The following is a 14,419-nucleotide window of genomic DNA, read 5'->3' as shown; positions in this document are numbered from 1 at the left end:
TTTTACTTTCGATATCGCAGTGGGTGTACACCGCCCCCAACCCTGGGGTATCGTTCCTAACATCCAGGCGGGAAGAAGATGACATGGCTGACAATATCGAAGGGGTGGACACCTCTTCCGTGATATGGTTCCTCTTATCCAGGGGGTGAATGGATGATATTACTCCCAATAAAGTAGAAACCGTACAGCCACCCTGGGATTTTGTCCTTAATAACCACAGGGGAGAGGTGATATTACTACCAACATTGCAAGGGGTGTACACCCCTCCTGTGATATTCTTATATCCAGGAAAGGAGAAGATGGTATTACTACCAGTATTGAAGAGATACACAACCCCCAAGGGATATTGTTCTAACGTTATAGGTTGAAGGAGGATGAGACTCCATCCAGTATAACAAGGGGTGTACACCCCACCTGTGATGTGAATCATAAAACCTAGAAGAAGAGAGAATGACATTGCTTCCAGAAACACACGGGGTGTCCACCCACCCTGTGACATCGTTCCTGTCATCTAAAGGAAGAGATGATGATACTACTCCCACTACCGGAGAAGGTACACGCCCCCCTGTGATATTGATCCTCATAACTTGTGGGGGAGAGCATGATATTACTTCCAGTATGACAGTCGCTTGACACCCAGTCTGTGATATTGGCTCTGCACACCAACTCTGTGCCCCTCGTTTCCCATGCGTTCTCTCCACACTTTTGGAACCTCGGGGGAGGCTTTGTCTTTGGTTACAGATGAAGAGACGAAGGGTCTGAGAGGTTAAGCAAGTTTGTTACTGGAAAGTGGTTCCGATCCAGATCCCAAGAGAGGTTTCTTGGATCTCACAGAAGAAAGAATTTGGGGCGAGTCCATAAAGTGAAAGCAAGTTTATTAGGAAAGAAAAGGAATAAAAGAGTGGCTACTCTGGCCGGGCGCAGTGGCTCACTCCTGGAATCCTATAACTTTGGGATGCCGAGGCAGGTGGATCACCTGAGGTGAGAAGTTCGAGACCAGCCTGGTCCAACACAGCAAAACACTGTCGCCACTAAAATACAAAAAATTAACTGGGAGTGGTGGCAGGTGCCTGTAATCCCAGCTACTAGGAAGGCTGAGGCAGGAGAATCGCTTGAACCCAGGAGGTGGAGGTTGTAGTGAGCCAAGATCATGCCACTGCATTCTAGTTCGGCCAACAGAGCAAGACTCCATCTCAAAAGAAAAAGAAAAGAAAAGAAAGAATGGCTGCTCCATAGGCAGAGTGGCCCCAAAGGCCGCTGGTTGCCCATTTTCATGGTTATTTCTTGATCATACGCCAAACAAGGGTTGGACTATTCATGAATGTTCCAGGAAAGGGGTGGGCAATTCCCAGAACTGAGTTTCTGCCCTCCCTTCTGAGACCATGTAGGGTAACCTCCAGATGTTGCCATGGCATCTGTAAACTGCCATGGCGCTGGTGGGAGTGTCTTGTAGCAGCCAATGCATTAGAATTAGCACATAATGAGCCGTGAGGACAATCAGAGGTCACTCTCGTGGCCATCTTGTGTTTGGTGGGCTTTGCCCGGCTTCTTTACTGCAACCTGCTTTATCAGCAAGGTCTTTATGACCTGTATCTTGTGCCGACCTCCTATCTCATCCTGTGACTAGGAATGCCTAGCCTCCTGGGAATGCGGCCCAGCAGGTCTCAGCCTCCCTTTACCCAGCCCCCATTCAAGATGGAGTCGCTCTGGTTCTCGTGCCTCTGACAAGTTGGCCTGGGTTGAGTGTTCCCTAGTGTGTGGTGGTTGGAGCTGTTCCTAGGAGTAAGAAGTATTGTCAGTAGGAAAGAGGCCTCTGTTAGCCCGGGGGCTGGCACTCTGCCCCAGTATGTCGGCCTCATTTTAGTGGTGACAAAACTGGGGCTCAGAGACATCAACTCCCTCATCCCGAAACCCCAGACTGTCAGTGGTGGGCTGGGGTTTGAATGTGGGGCTTGAAGACCCATCATCTCCTCTGGTCCCCCAGTCTCTGCTGCCCAAGAGGAACAGGATCCCAGGATCCAGGCCCCTCATGGCACCAGCCAGGGTGGGTGGAGATGGCGAGGCAGAGTTCCAAAGCCCCCCGGACTCTGAGGCAGGTCGGGGGCCGAGAGCAAGCCGGACGTGCGGACCCCACCCCGAGAAGAATGGCTGCAGGCCCGGCCCAGCGGGCAGGAAGTCTGTGTCCTCAGTCAACGTGACGGCGCTTCCGGCTGCTCCAGCCAGGCCGTGCTGTCTTCACGTTTCCAATCATGCGGCCTCCCCTCCAATTCCCAAACCCAACCCACAGAGACAGCGATCTGGCGTCCACCTGAGGTTTGTCAGCAGCTCTGACCCGCTGCTTCCCGCCAGCCCCGCGGCCGGTTCTGGAAAGCTCTCTGCTGCCCCCTGGTGGGCAGGCTCGGGGCAGGGCTCTGGCTGCAAGCATGGGGCTCTCCTGTGGCGCTCCCAGAACCTCCCGGCTCTGTCACCTCTGCTGGGTGGAAAACCAAGCCAGGATTGAACCAGCAGATGGGTGCCTGATTCCTTATTATCAGAGCTCCACCCACTGGCAAGTCTCTCTCCGGGCCTCAGTTTCCCCTTCCATTCAACGAGGGGCTTGGGGGATACCAAGGAGGGGTAACTGCTTAGTGAGGATGGGAGGTTTCTTCTGGGGAGATGAATTCATTTTGAGACTAGATGGCGTGAGTGGTTGCACAGGACTGTGGATGCACAAATGCCACCACATTATTCGCGTTGAAATAGTTAATTGCATGCGATGTGAAAGTCACCTCCTTTAAAGTGTTTAAAAGAGGGGCCTGGGAGAGTGCAGTGTATGTGAGAATCACGTGGGACACCCACAGTCTCTGGACCTCGGTCTCCTTGTGTAAACTGGCAAAGAGACCGTGTGAGCCGGGTTCCCTGGGGCCAAGAGATTCCAAGAAGGAAAACCTGGGATTCCTGGGACTGGGATGAGGGCCGGGGGCCGGAAAGGGAGGGGTATGTGGGGACCGCTGGGGGGCAGCCCAGATAAGGCTTTCAATACTGGGTAGCAGCGTCTACACAGGCGGGGATCCCTGCATCTCACTTCCAGCAGGGCTGACCAGTGGCCAGAGGTGGAACTGGCCAGGCTTGGCTCAACCAAGTCTGGGAGCAGAGGACACTGAGTCGAGGGATCCCCAGGGCTACCCTCACTGGCCTGTGGCTCTCCTGACACCACAAGAGAAGTCCACGAGCTGACCTTGGGTCCTAATGGGGGACACCTTCCTGGCTGCAGGCTGGCAGGGTGGTGTGGTGGTCAGTGTACTGGGCTCTGCGTCTCCGCCCCTACCTGCTGTGTGACGGTGGGCCAGTCAGCTAACCTCTCTGTGCCTCTGTTTCTTCAATGGCGAACAGGGACACTAGCAGCCCCCACATCTGGGCACAGTGCCCTGAACGTTAAAGGCAACGGTGGCACGAGACCCACAGCAAAAGCTCTGAGCAGGGAGAACAGGGAGCTGCCCAGGGAGTTCCACCACCGTCTCCCCTCTGGCCACCGAGGAAACCGAGGCTCATGGTGACCTGGCCCAGGCTCACGGTCCTTCTCATCCCCAAGATCAGAGGGCTGCCACCAGGGAAGGAGCTGGCCCCTAGACACAGCCCAGGAAACACACAGGGAAGGATGCCCTGGGGACTTGGGTATGTTATTGCCAAAAAAAATTTATTGCTATTTGAACCCTGCTTTCATGTTTCCATTACCCAGAAAATGAGCCACGGGAGACACCAGGAGAGGCAGGAGACCATCCTCCTTGCACAAAACCCACTCCCTCGGATGCTGTCCTCAGCAAGGGTGGCTGGGGGCCAATAAGGGAGCCCACCCGCAGAGTGGCAGAGGAGGTAGGTTGACCCTGCGGACGTTGAGCTGTGTGGCGAAGGTCCTGGCCTTCTGGTAGAAGAAGAGCGAATTCTTGCGGTCCAGGAGGAAGTTGTGGGAGATGGTGGCCAGCCGCGTGTAGATCTTCAGCTGTGCCTTCTTGTTGCCCACGTCCACGGTGGATGCCAGTGCCAGCTGGTAGTACCCGGCTGCATCAAACGGGTCCTGAAGGGGACAGGCCATGCTCAGCAAAAAGGGGACTCGGAGCCCGTCTTCCCAGAGGCCGTTCCTGTCTCCAGGTCATTCCACATGTCCAGCCATTGGCTCACCCCATGAGCCCCGAAGCCGGTGACACTGCTGTGGTCTCAGCTGCAGGAGGTGGGGACGACCCTGACACCCCTGGAAGCCTTCCTGACTGTCCCTACGCCCCACTCACCCCAAGCCTCCTGCCCCAGTCCCACCCTCTCTGCAGGCAGTGGCCTTTCCCCATGGGCTGAGGTCAGGGCAGATCCTGCCTGCTCTGAGAGTTCCATGCAGGACCCGTGGCTCCAAGCCACAGCAGGGCCACGGTGTTGAGTGACCCAGGCTCCCCTCTGGCCCCTGTCCATGCTGACCATTTCCAGGCCCTCCACGGGCCAGGCCAGGTACAAAACCATCTCACAGGGGTCCTCTCTGGCAATGTTCCCTGAAATATTGACGGAGTGTGACTCCCCAGACATCCACTCCCATTTTCAATGCGTCTTTGGCTCAGACTCACCATCCCTGGGTTGGGATGCCGCCTCCCAGACCTCCTCCTTCACCCTCCCATCCCCCACCCGGCTTCTCCCCAGGCGCCTCCTCCACATGGGGGTCACCCAAGGAACCTCTCTAAGACCCATGCCTGGCCTGTCCCTCTTTACCACCTCAAGATGGCTCCCAGGGCCAATGACCAAGTCCAAGATGCAGCAGTCCATTCCCTCACTGCCCCGCCCCACACACGGAGCAGGAGCGTGAGAAGGCCCCGAGTCACCGCCACCGCTCATCCAATGCCCCCGGCCCAGCCGAACACTGGACTCTGTGCTGGGTGCGTGACTGAGCCTAACGTCCTTGCTCCCAGTCTGAGGGACCTGGGAGTGAACACTGACCACACAGGGTGGCCCGGGCTGTGGCAGAGGGAAGCCCAGGAGCCTGTGGGGGGCCCAGGAGGCCCCAGACTCAGCCGGGGGTGGAAGGCAAAGGCTTCCTGAAGGGGTGGGGGCTTCCCAACGAAACAGGAAGGAGCCAGCCAATGCATATGTCTCTGCGTGTGCCTGGGCATGTACCTGTGCGTGTTTGTGCGCCTGTGTGTGTGTGTGCCTGTGCCCGTGTGCATTTGCGTGTACATTTCCATGTGCCTGTAGTGTGTGCAGCAGCTAGTGAGTGGCGGGCTGAGCCAGGACACACCTAATCCACTCTATTCCAGGGCTCACTCTCACGTGTAGACTAAAGGGGACCCCATTTTAGAGGCAATTGGCAAAGATGCCCACTTACCCCTGCCTCTCTGCCAGCCTTCCAGGCTCCATCCAGCCCGGCTTTTTCTCCCACTCCTCTGGGCCCTGGGTCCAGAGCCTCCTATACAAGGAGGAGGGTATAGCCTTGGAAAGACAGCCGCCCTTGCGGAATTCCAAGGGGGCCTCCCTGTGGGAAGCTGGCCTGCGCTGACAGCATAGTCACGATGAGGCCCAGAGGGCTGTGCGTGGGAAGGAGGTGAAGGAGGCCCTCTGTCCCTCGACCCCAACCGTGGACTTTGGCCTCTCAGGTATTACTTGGCCCTTTCCTTTCTCCTGGACAGGCGGAGTGGGCGGCAGGCTTGACCAAGAGAGATAAAGGCCTCTTCTGGCAGGCCCGTCCCCCTGGGTCCCAGGCGAGCCCCTGAGCGGTGAGCAGCGTCCCTCTGGGCCTGACACCTGACACCTCCCTGTCTGGCTGGGACTTGGGAGGCCACAGGGACCACTTCTGACCAGCAGGTGTCACCAGCACTGGGCGGGTGCCTCCCGGGCAGCCCCAGGCCTGCGGTGGGGGATACGGGGCGGGGTCTTAGGGCTGCCCCAGCTCCTCATGTTGTTCTAAGGCCCCCAAGATCTCGGACCCTGGACTGGAGCGTCCTGGCCCCTCAGCCCATAAGGAGCACTGACACGGTGCCGGTGCGATGCTGAGGAGGGGCGGTGCCTGCTGGGCAGAGGGGTGGAGACACCCCAGGTCTGAGTCTGCCAGTCCCAGCTCTCCACCCCTGCAGGGCTGGGGGCAGAGGGAGCACAGCACCTCCCCTCGAGACACACCCGACCCAGCAAGTCCTCGGCCTGGCTGGCTGGGGCCCCGCCCCACTGCACCTGCCCTGAGCTGGGGTTTCCCTGTCTGTGAACCCAATGGTAAGACACTGGTCCTACCCCACCCTTCCTGGGTCATGTGAAGATTCAAGGTGTCTCAGGACTCCAGGAAGGAGTTGCTCAGTGCAGCCTGACACCCTGCACAGGCTTCCTAGAGGAGGCGCCAGTATTTGGGTTGGATCTTGCAACGTGGATTCAATGTGAGGATGATGCCGTCCTCCGAAATATCCTTCTCCCGACCCTGTCTTCTTTCTTAAATGCAACTTGACACTTGACTGTCAAGACTCAGCTTTGGTGTCACCTCCTCCAGGAGGGCCACCTTGACTACAATCCCCCTTCTTTACCCAGAGGCCACCATTGCCCACTCATGTGTCAGCCTCCCTGGCTGAGACTGAGTTCCTGAGGGTGGGGCCTGGCCATCTTGGGAGCTGGGTTGTGTCTGCTAACCTTGCCGGCTCCTCCTCTCCTCTGCTGGGTGCAGAGCTCCAGGGAGGCCACTGGGCCATTCCTAAGGAAGGCTGGAACCCAGGCCTCTGGGTTCTGGGTGGAGATCCCACTGCAAGGGGGCCGGGAACACCCCGAGTCCTGCCCCTCCCACCCACCTTCAGGTCATAGAAGATGATGTCACCGAGCACCAGGTACACCTTCACGTAGTAGAGGGTCTCCTTTTTGAACTCCAGCGGCGAGTGGCAGAGCTACAGGGCCTTGAGGTAGAAGTGCTCCGCCAGCTTGCCTTGGCTCAGCCGGTGGTGCAGGGTGGCCAGCCGTTGGTAGGCCACGCGCTCGTTCAGCCGGTCCCCTGGGGTACAGGCCAAAGGGGCAGGTGTGAGGATGTGGCTCCCTGGGGCAGGGAGGGCACAGGCCCCTCCGGAGCAGGTATGCAGACTCCAGGCAGCACACCTGGCTTGCCGCCAGGCACCTGTGGTCACCTGGGCAGCTCTGGCCATTCCCTTCCAGGTTCCCAGACTCACTTTCCCATCTGCAAAGCAGAACTAATAAGGCCTGCCCCTGTCTACTGTGAGGCTTTGGTAAAGTTGGACTTGGATGGCCCAGCTCTGTGCCTACACATAGCCACCTGCCTTTGCTCACTGGTTTTCACCAGGGGAGCCCAAAAGCCATGCAGTCCAGGTGCTCCCGGGCACCCTGGCTCCAGGCAACCCACAGACGTGACATCCAACTCCTCTGGGGTGTGTCACGATCAGAGACCCCTACCTTGGGGAGTCAGCTGCGCACCTACTGTGTACTGGGCCACGGGGCACAAGGGGCTGGGGCATGTGGCCTGCATAGGGTTCCCTGTCTCTGGAGGGGGACAGACAACCCTGGCACAGCACCAGGGGATGCCCGGCCTTAAGGGGCAGGCTGCTGGAAGGGGAACTTGGATTTTATCAGCCAGAGAGCCATGTGGTTGATAAGGGTGGGAAGGGCACAAGAGAAAGGGAATGTGCCACTCAGCCTGGCACATACAGGGACCAACGAGATGCCTGGCATGTCTGGAAGGCAGAGGGCACACTGGGCGGCCCTTGTGGTCAGCAGCGGGAACAGGTAGAGGAAGCAGAGCTCAGTCAGGCAGGGAGCTCTGCACTGTGTGAGAGACCCCGGGCTGTGCCCCACGGCCGGACGAGGAAGCCAGTTGGGCAGTTCTGCCTGCCTGGACAGGAGACCAGGAAAATCCAGCAGCTGTTTCAGCTCCTGGCCTGCAGACCTGGAGGCTAGGCTCTGGCAAAGTGTGGGTCCTGGCAGGGTGGGGGCTCAGGGGACTTACCCAGAGTGATGCTGAGTGCTAGGGCCATGTGGGCAAACTCCAAGCCCTCCTGGGGCTTCTCCAGTGTGGCCAGGAGTGCCACCAGCTTCTTGCACAGCTGTAGCTGCAGCTCCGCCTTATGGTTGCCCGTAGTCACTGCAGGGGCAGGGCCAGGTCCTACCACACAGGCAGGTGGGGCCAGGTTTCCCGAAGCACCCACCTTGCCCAGCGCCCTCCTCAGAGCTCAAACATGTGCTTGGAGCTTCCCACGCCCCAGCTACCCCTGCACCTCGACACAGCTCTGTGCTCTGGGTTAACACACAGTTCAGACACCCAAGTTGGGGGCTGAAGAGTCACCCGAGGCCCATCCAGCTACACCCGACAGCCTCAGACCAGCCTCTCCCACCTGGGCACCGGGGGTCTGACTGGGGGGAGCCAGCACTCCTCTCTGCTCTAAAAACACCACATTTATCTGTGCCCAGGGCCGAGCCACACCGTGAGCTCAGAGGAAGGGAGAAGCCGTGCCACTTCGGGGTGCACGCAGACCTGGGCCTCCCACTGACATGCTGTGTGTCCTTTGACATGTCCCTGTGCCTCTCTAAGCCTCAGTTTCCTCATCTGGAAGATGGGGACAGGATTTCCCACTCATAGTTGCTGGAGGTCATCAGGTACAAGGGTAGAGCCGTTGTCACGTCCAGGCCCTGAGCATTTGTCCCGGGCAGGGGCACGGTCAATATCATTCCCGGTAAGACCACTTGGAAACTAATCATGTGCATGGGTGGCCCTGCCTCCAGGTGGGAGGCCTCAGCCCTCCAGGTGCCCCCCTGAGGCCCACCCACATCAGCCCACAGGCCAGCTCACCCGGTAGAAGGACATGCCTTCCTCCCGCTCCCAGGCCCCATTGAAGAAGATGTCTCCGGCTGCCTCAAACAGCTGCAGCCCCAGGCTGGGGTCGCCTGTGTACAGGGCCACATTCTGTGCCACCTGAAAGGAGACAGCAGTTTCCTCAAGACCCACACCTGGCGAGGTGGCTACGCGCACCTTTGCCAGCCTCCTTCCTCTCACACACTCCAGGTACACCTGAGCATTTTTCAGACCCTGTGCATCAGGGCTGCCCCCACCACTGGCATGAGGACAATGAACTGATGCACCTGAGTGCCAGGAGGTGACTGAGCAGCTGCAGCCCAGGAGCCCGACACCTATGAATCCTACCACTAGGGCTAGCCCTAGCCCACTCCCCCTGCACTCAAACCAGTCTCCGTGGCCCCCAGATTGCTGGGAGCCCAGCCACTGGCTCCTTTCTGCGTTGCTACATCCCTGCCACAGCAGCAGTGTTTGTGGGTGGGCCTGGTCCCCTCTTGACCATGAGCTCTTGATCCCTCTCCTCAGCTCAAGGAAGTATACAGCAGGTGCTCAATAATGAAAGCTTCACCAGGCTCGTGGGCTTCACAATTTGTTCCAGATCACACTGTGTTTGGGAAAGCCTCTGAAAACAGCCACTATGATAGATTCATTTTGTAAGGAGATGTGCCACATGTCGCTTGGAGCAAGTTCTTCTGTGTGTTAACTGAGTGGTCACATTATTTGAGCATGTGCTGTATACCAGTAGGTGCTGTGCACTGTGAGGGGCCACGCCTCTGCCCTCAGGGAGAAGATGCTGGCCACTGGGGGAGGATGTGAAGGAACCAGTTGGAGGGAGGGAAAAGGCACACCACAGGTGCTCTGCAGTGGCTTAGGAATGAGTGGATGGATGGATGAATGGATGAGGAGACGTAGACACATGGACGGATGGATGGGTATGTGGATAGATTAATGCTTGGATGGATGAATGGATGAATGGATGGATGGATGGATGGGCGGGTGGGTGGGTGGAATGATGTGTGTATGTCTGTATGTATGTATGGGTGGGTAGATAATGTATGGATGGGTGGAGGGTAGATGATGTATGTACATGTGGATGCATAGATGGTGGACAGACGAATGTATAGATAAACAAATGGACAGAAAAATGAATGGAGGGATGGATTAATAGGTAGACTGGTGGGTGGATGGATGAATGATTGATGGATGGACGAATGGTGAATGGATGGATGGGAGAAAGGATGGATGATGGAAGGATGGATGGATGATGGAAGGATGGATGAATGGATGGGTGGATGGACGATGGATGGATGGAAGGATGAACAGGTGGATGGATGGATGATGGAAGCATGAATGGATAATGGAAGCATGGATAGATGATGGATGGATGAATGGATAAATAGATATGTGGATGGATGATGGATGGATGGAAGGATGAACAGGTGAATGGATGGATGATGGAAGGATGAATGGACAGATGGATGGAACAACAGGTGAATGGATGGATAGACGGATGAATGGATAAAAGGATGGATGAATGATGGATGGATGAATGGACAGATGGATGAATGGACAGATGGATGATGGAGGGATGGATGGATGATGGAAGGATGGATGAATGGATGGGTGGATGGACGATGGATGGATGGAAGGATGAACAGGTGGATGGATGGATGATGGAAGCATGAATGGATAATGGAAGCATGGATAGATGATGGATGGATGAATGGATAAATAGATATGTGGATGGATGATGGATGGATGGAAGGATGAACAGGTGAATGGATGGATGATGGAAGGATGAATGGACAGATGGATGGAACAACAGGTGAATGGATGGATAGACGGATGAATGGATAAAAGGATGGATGAATGATGGATGGATGAATGGACAGATGGATGAATGGACAGATGGATGATGGAGGGATGGATGGATGATGGAAGGATGGATGGATGGATGGATGATGGATGGATGAAAGGATGAACAGATGAATGGATGGATGATGGAAGGATGGAGGGATGAATGGATAAATGGATAGATGGATGAATGATGGATGGATGGAAGGATGAACAGGTGGTGAGTAGATGGTTGATGGAAGGATGGATGGATGATGGATGGATACATGGACGAATGGATAAATGGATGAATGGATAAATGGATGGATGGATGGATGATGGATGGATGGTGGATGGATGAATGGTAGATGGACGGAAGGATGAACAGGTGGATGGATGGTTGATGGAAGGATGAATGGACGGATGGATGGATGAACAGGTGAATGGATGGATAGACGGGCGAATGGATGGATGATAAATGGATGGAGGATGAATGATAAAAGGATGGATGGATGAATAGACAGATGGATGGATGATGGCTGAATGGATGATGGATGGATGGAAAGATGAACAGATGAATGGATGGATGATGGAAGGATGCATGATGGAAAGATGGATGGATGATGGAAGGATGGATGGATGAATGAATGGATAAATGGATGGATGGAAGGATGAACAGGAAGTGAATGGATGGATGATGGAAGGATAGATAGATGATAGATGAATGGATGGATATATGGATGAATGGATAAATGGATAGATGGATGAAGGATGGATGGATGGAAGGATAAACAGGTGAATGGATGGATGATGGAAGGATGGATGGATGAATGGACGAACAGGTGGATGGATGGATGGTGGCTGAATGAATGGATGATAAAGGAATGCATGAATGATGGATGGACTAATGGATGGATGGTTGGATGGATGGATGGATGATGGATGGATGAATGGAAGGATGAACAGGTGAATGGATGGATGATAGAAGGATGGATGATGGATGGATGGAAGAATGAACAGGTGAATGGATGATGGAAGGATGGAAGAATGGATGGAGGGATGGATGAACAGGTGAATGAATGGATGGATGGATGATAAAAGGATGGATGATAAAAGGACGGATGATGACTGAATGGATGGATGGATGGACAGGTGAATGGATGGATCATGGATGGATGGAAGATGGTTGGATGGATATTGGAAAGATGGATGGAAGGATGGATGGACGGAAGGATGGATGGATGGAAGGATGGATGGATGGATGGACGAAGAGGTGAATGGATGGACAAAGAGGTGAACAGAAGAATGATGGATGGATGGATGGATAGGAGGATGAACAGTTGGATGGATGATGGAAAGATACATGGAAGGATGAATGGATGGACGAACAGGTGAATGGATGGACGAACAGGTGAATGGATGGATGGACAGGTGAATGGATGGATGGATGATAGATGGATGGATGGACGGAGGGATGGATGATGGATGGATGGATGGATGGATGGGTGGGAAAATGAACAGGTGAATGGATGGATGATGGATGATGGATGGATGGATGGATGGATGGATGGATGGATGGATGGATGGAAGGAAGGACCCACAGGTATATGGGAAGATGATGGAAGAATGGATGGATGGATGAATGGATAATGGACGGATGGATGGAAGGATGAACAGGTAAACAGATAGATGATGGAAGGATGAATGGATGGGCGGAAGGACAGGTGAATGGATGGACAGACGGGTGAATAGATGGATGATAAAAGGATGGAAGAATGATGGATGGATGAAGGGACAGATGGATGGATGGATGGATGGATGGATGGAAGGATGAACAGGTAAATAGATGATGGAAGGATGAACGGATGGATGGATGGACAGAGAGTGAATAGCACAGGGGCCCTCCTGCATCCCTTGCCGCTCACCTGGATGTACAGGTCCACCAGCTCGCTCTGCTGCAGGATGTAATAGATCTTCCCTGCTTGCAGCCAGGCATGCGCCTCCTTCTCTTTCTTCTGGAGGTCAATGAAAATCCCCAGACTTCGTTTGGTGTGGTCCAGAGCGCATCTGTAGGGCCTGGAATCAGACACAGGTGTCAGAACAAGGGCTCTCATCCTCCTGGAACCAGTCTGCCTCCTCCCGTGGGTCTGGTGACAGATGAATCTGGCATGTGCAGACTGGGAACGGCCCTCTTGTGTGTGCAGTGTTCTGCCCTTCCCAGGCTGCTGGGAGGGCCAGGGTGAACACACACAGCATGGAAAAGATGAAGGACATCCTTCTGAGGGAGTCGAGCATCATGCTGCCCTGTGGCAGGAGGAGTGTGCTAGTCCATCTCCCCTGCCTCCCAGACATGGCCGGTGTCTTCTCCAGACGCACCAGGAGCCGTTAGTGTTCAGAGGCTATCTAGGCCGATGGTTCTCAAGGTGTGCAGGCATCACAGTCACCCGGAGGCCTGCCCTTATAGCTTGCTGGCTTTGCCCCCCAGACCTTCCGGCTCCACAGGCCTGGGGCAGGCCCTAGAACTCCCACTTGCCACAAGCTCCTAGGTGACATGGATGCTGCTCTACTGGTCCAGGGACTACACTTTGAGAAACATTGCTCTAGCACACTGGCCCATTTTCCCTCTGTGAACCTGAGGCCAAGACTGGAGCCAGTCTCCCAGGTCCCCATGGAATCTGGCTCCTTCCCTGCTCTCTCAGTAAGTCCAACATTCCAGGGGGTGTGACTGCAGCAATGTCACTAGGCCCTGTGGGTCGGGTGGCCAGGGCCACGGTTACCCCACCAGGTCAGGATGCTCAGGGGAAGTCGAGTGGGCCACATATGGGATGTGAGACCTTGAAACCCTGCCCCAGGGAAGCAGGTGACACAATTGGCTCTGTCTTCTGTGGGAGAGAAGCCACAGGTGGCTGCTGTGGTCACTTTTAAGGGGACAGATGAAGGCCAGGAGTGAAGACTCGGGGACTCAGGGCAGGCACAGGTCAGATGACAAAAGCCACCATAGTAGGAAGAACAGTCCAGAGTGCACCTACTGCCTCTGCTGGGGTGGAGATGACCTTTGACCCAACAAGGGAGGCTCAAGCTGGGACTCATGGGCTAGCAGCAGCCCTGGGACGACCCCAGAGCCGCCAGCTCAAAGCATCTGATGCCAAGGAACCAAATGATCAAAAGGAGAGGGGCTGCTGGGGCCCTGGGCCAGCTTCCTTGTGCCCCCCTCCCTGCCCTGTCCCCCACCCCCACCACTGCAAAGCCAGCCCTCACCGCTCGGTGTCCAGGGACAGGTAGAGCTGACTGATGGTCTCCAGGAGCTGCCCTCTCCAGCACCTTGTCGGCCACCTTGCGGGCCAGGGAGAGCTGGAGCTCATGGTAGATGACACACTGGGCCTTCCTGGGCATGACGACGCTGTAGAAGTAGCACAGCCGCTGGACGGTCCGCAGCTGGCCTGGGCAGAAGACAAAATGCAAGATGTTAGTCTCCCAGCATCGAAGCGAGGCTGGCTGGGCTCGGAGGCCCCTGCGCTGTGCTTGCCTCCTTCACACCTCTGTGAGCCTGGGCCCCATAGGCGGGGAGCCTGAGCGCAGACAGGCCATGCACCTGTGCCAGGATAGATGCCAAGCACACGGTGAAATGGGCACAGCTTGGTGCAGATGCTCATGGTACAGGCCGGCCTTCTTTACAACTCCCAGGGCCGAGGTCCTGGCCAGTCTCAGCCCCCGCACCAGGCCATCTATTTCTGCTTCACAAAGCCCCTCTGGCTAGGACCAGGGCCGCCTTCAGCCTGAGCTGATGAGGCCAGGGGCACAAGTAGC

The 14,419-nt window shown here is 55.7% G+C and overlaps 1 pseudogene; it reads right to left on the bottom strand.

The window, feature by feature from the left end:
- Window positions 1-3,655: 3,655 nt before the first annotated feature.
- Window positions 3,656-14,419, bottom strand: part of LOC139361663 (SH3 domain and tetratricopeptide repeat-containing protein 1-like) — a 35,837-nt pseudogene continuing 25,073 nt past the window's right edge.

Source organism: Macaca nemestrina, unplaced genomic scaffold, assembly GCF_043159975.1.
Source record: "Macaca nemestrina isolate mMacNem1 unplaced genomic scaffold, mMacNem.hap1 Scaffold_91, whole genome shotgun sequence".
NCBI classification, from domain to species: Eukaryota; Metazoa; Chordata; class Mammalia; order Primates; family Cercopithecidae; genus Macaca; species Macaca nemestrina.
The sequence above is the reverse complement of the archived record's forward strand: the minus strand, read 5'-3'. Positions and strand labels throughout refer to the sequence as shown.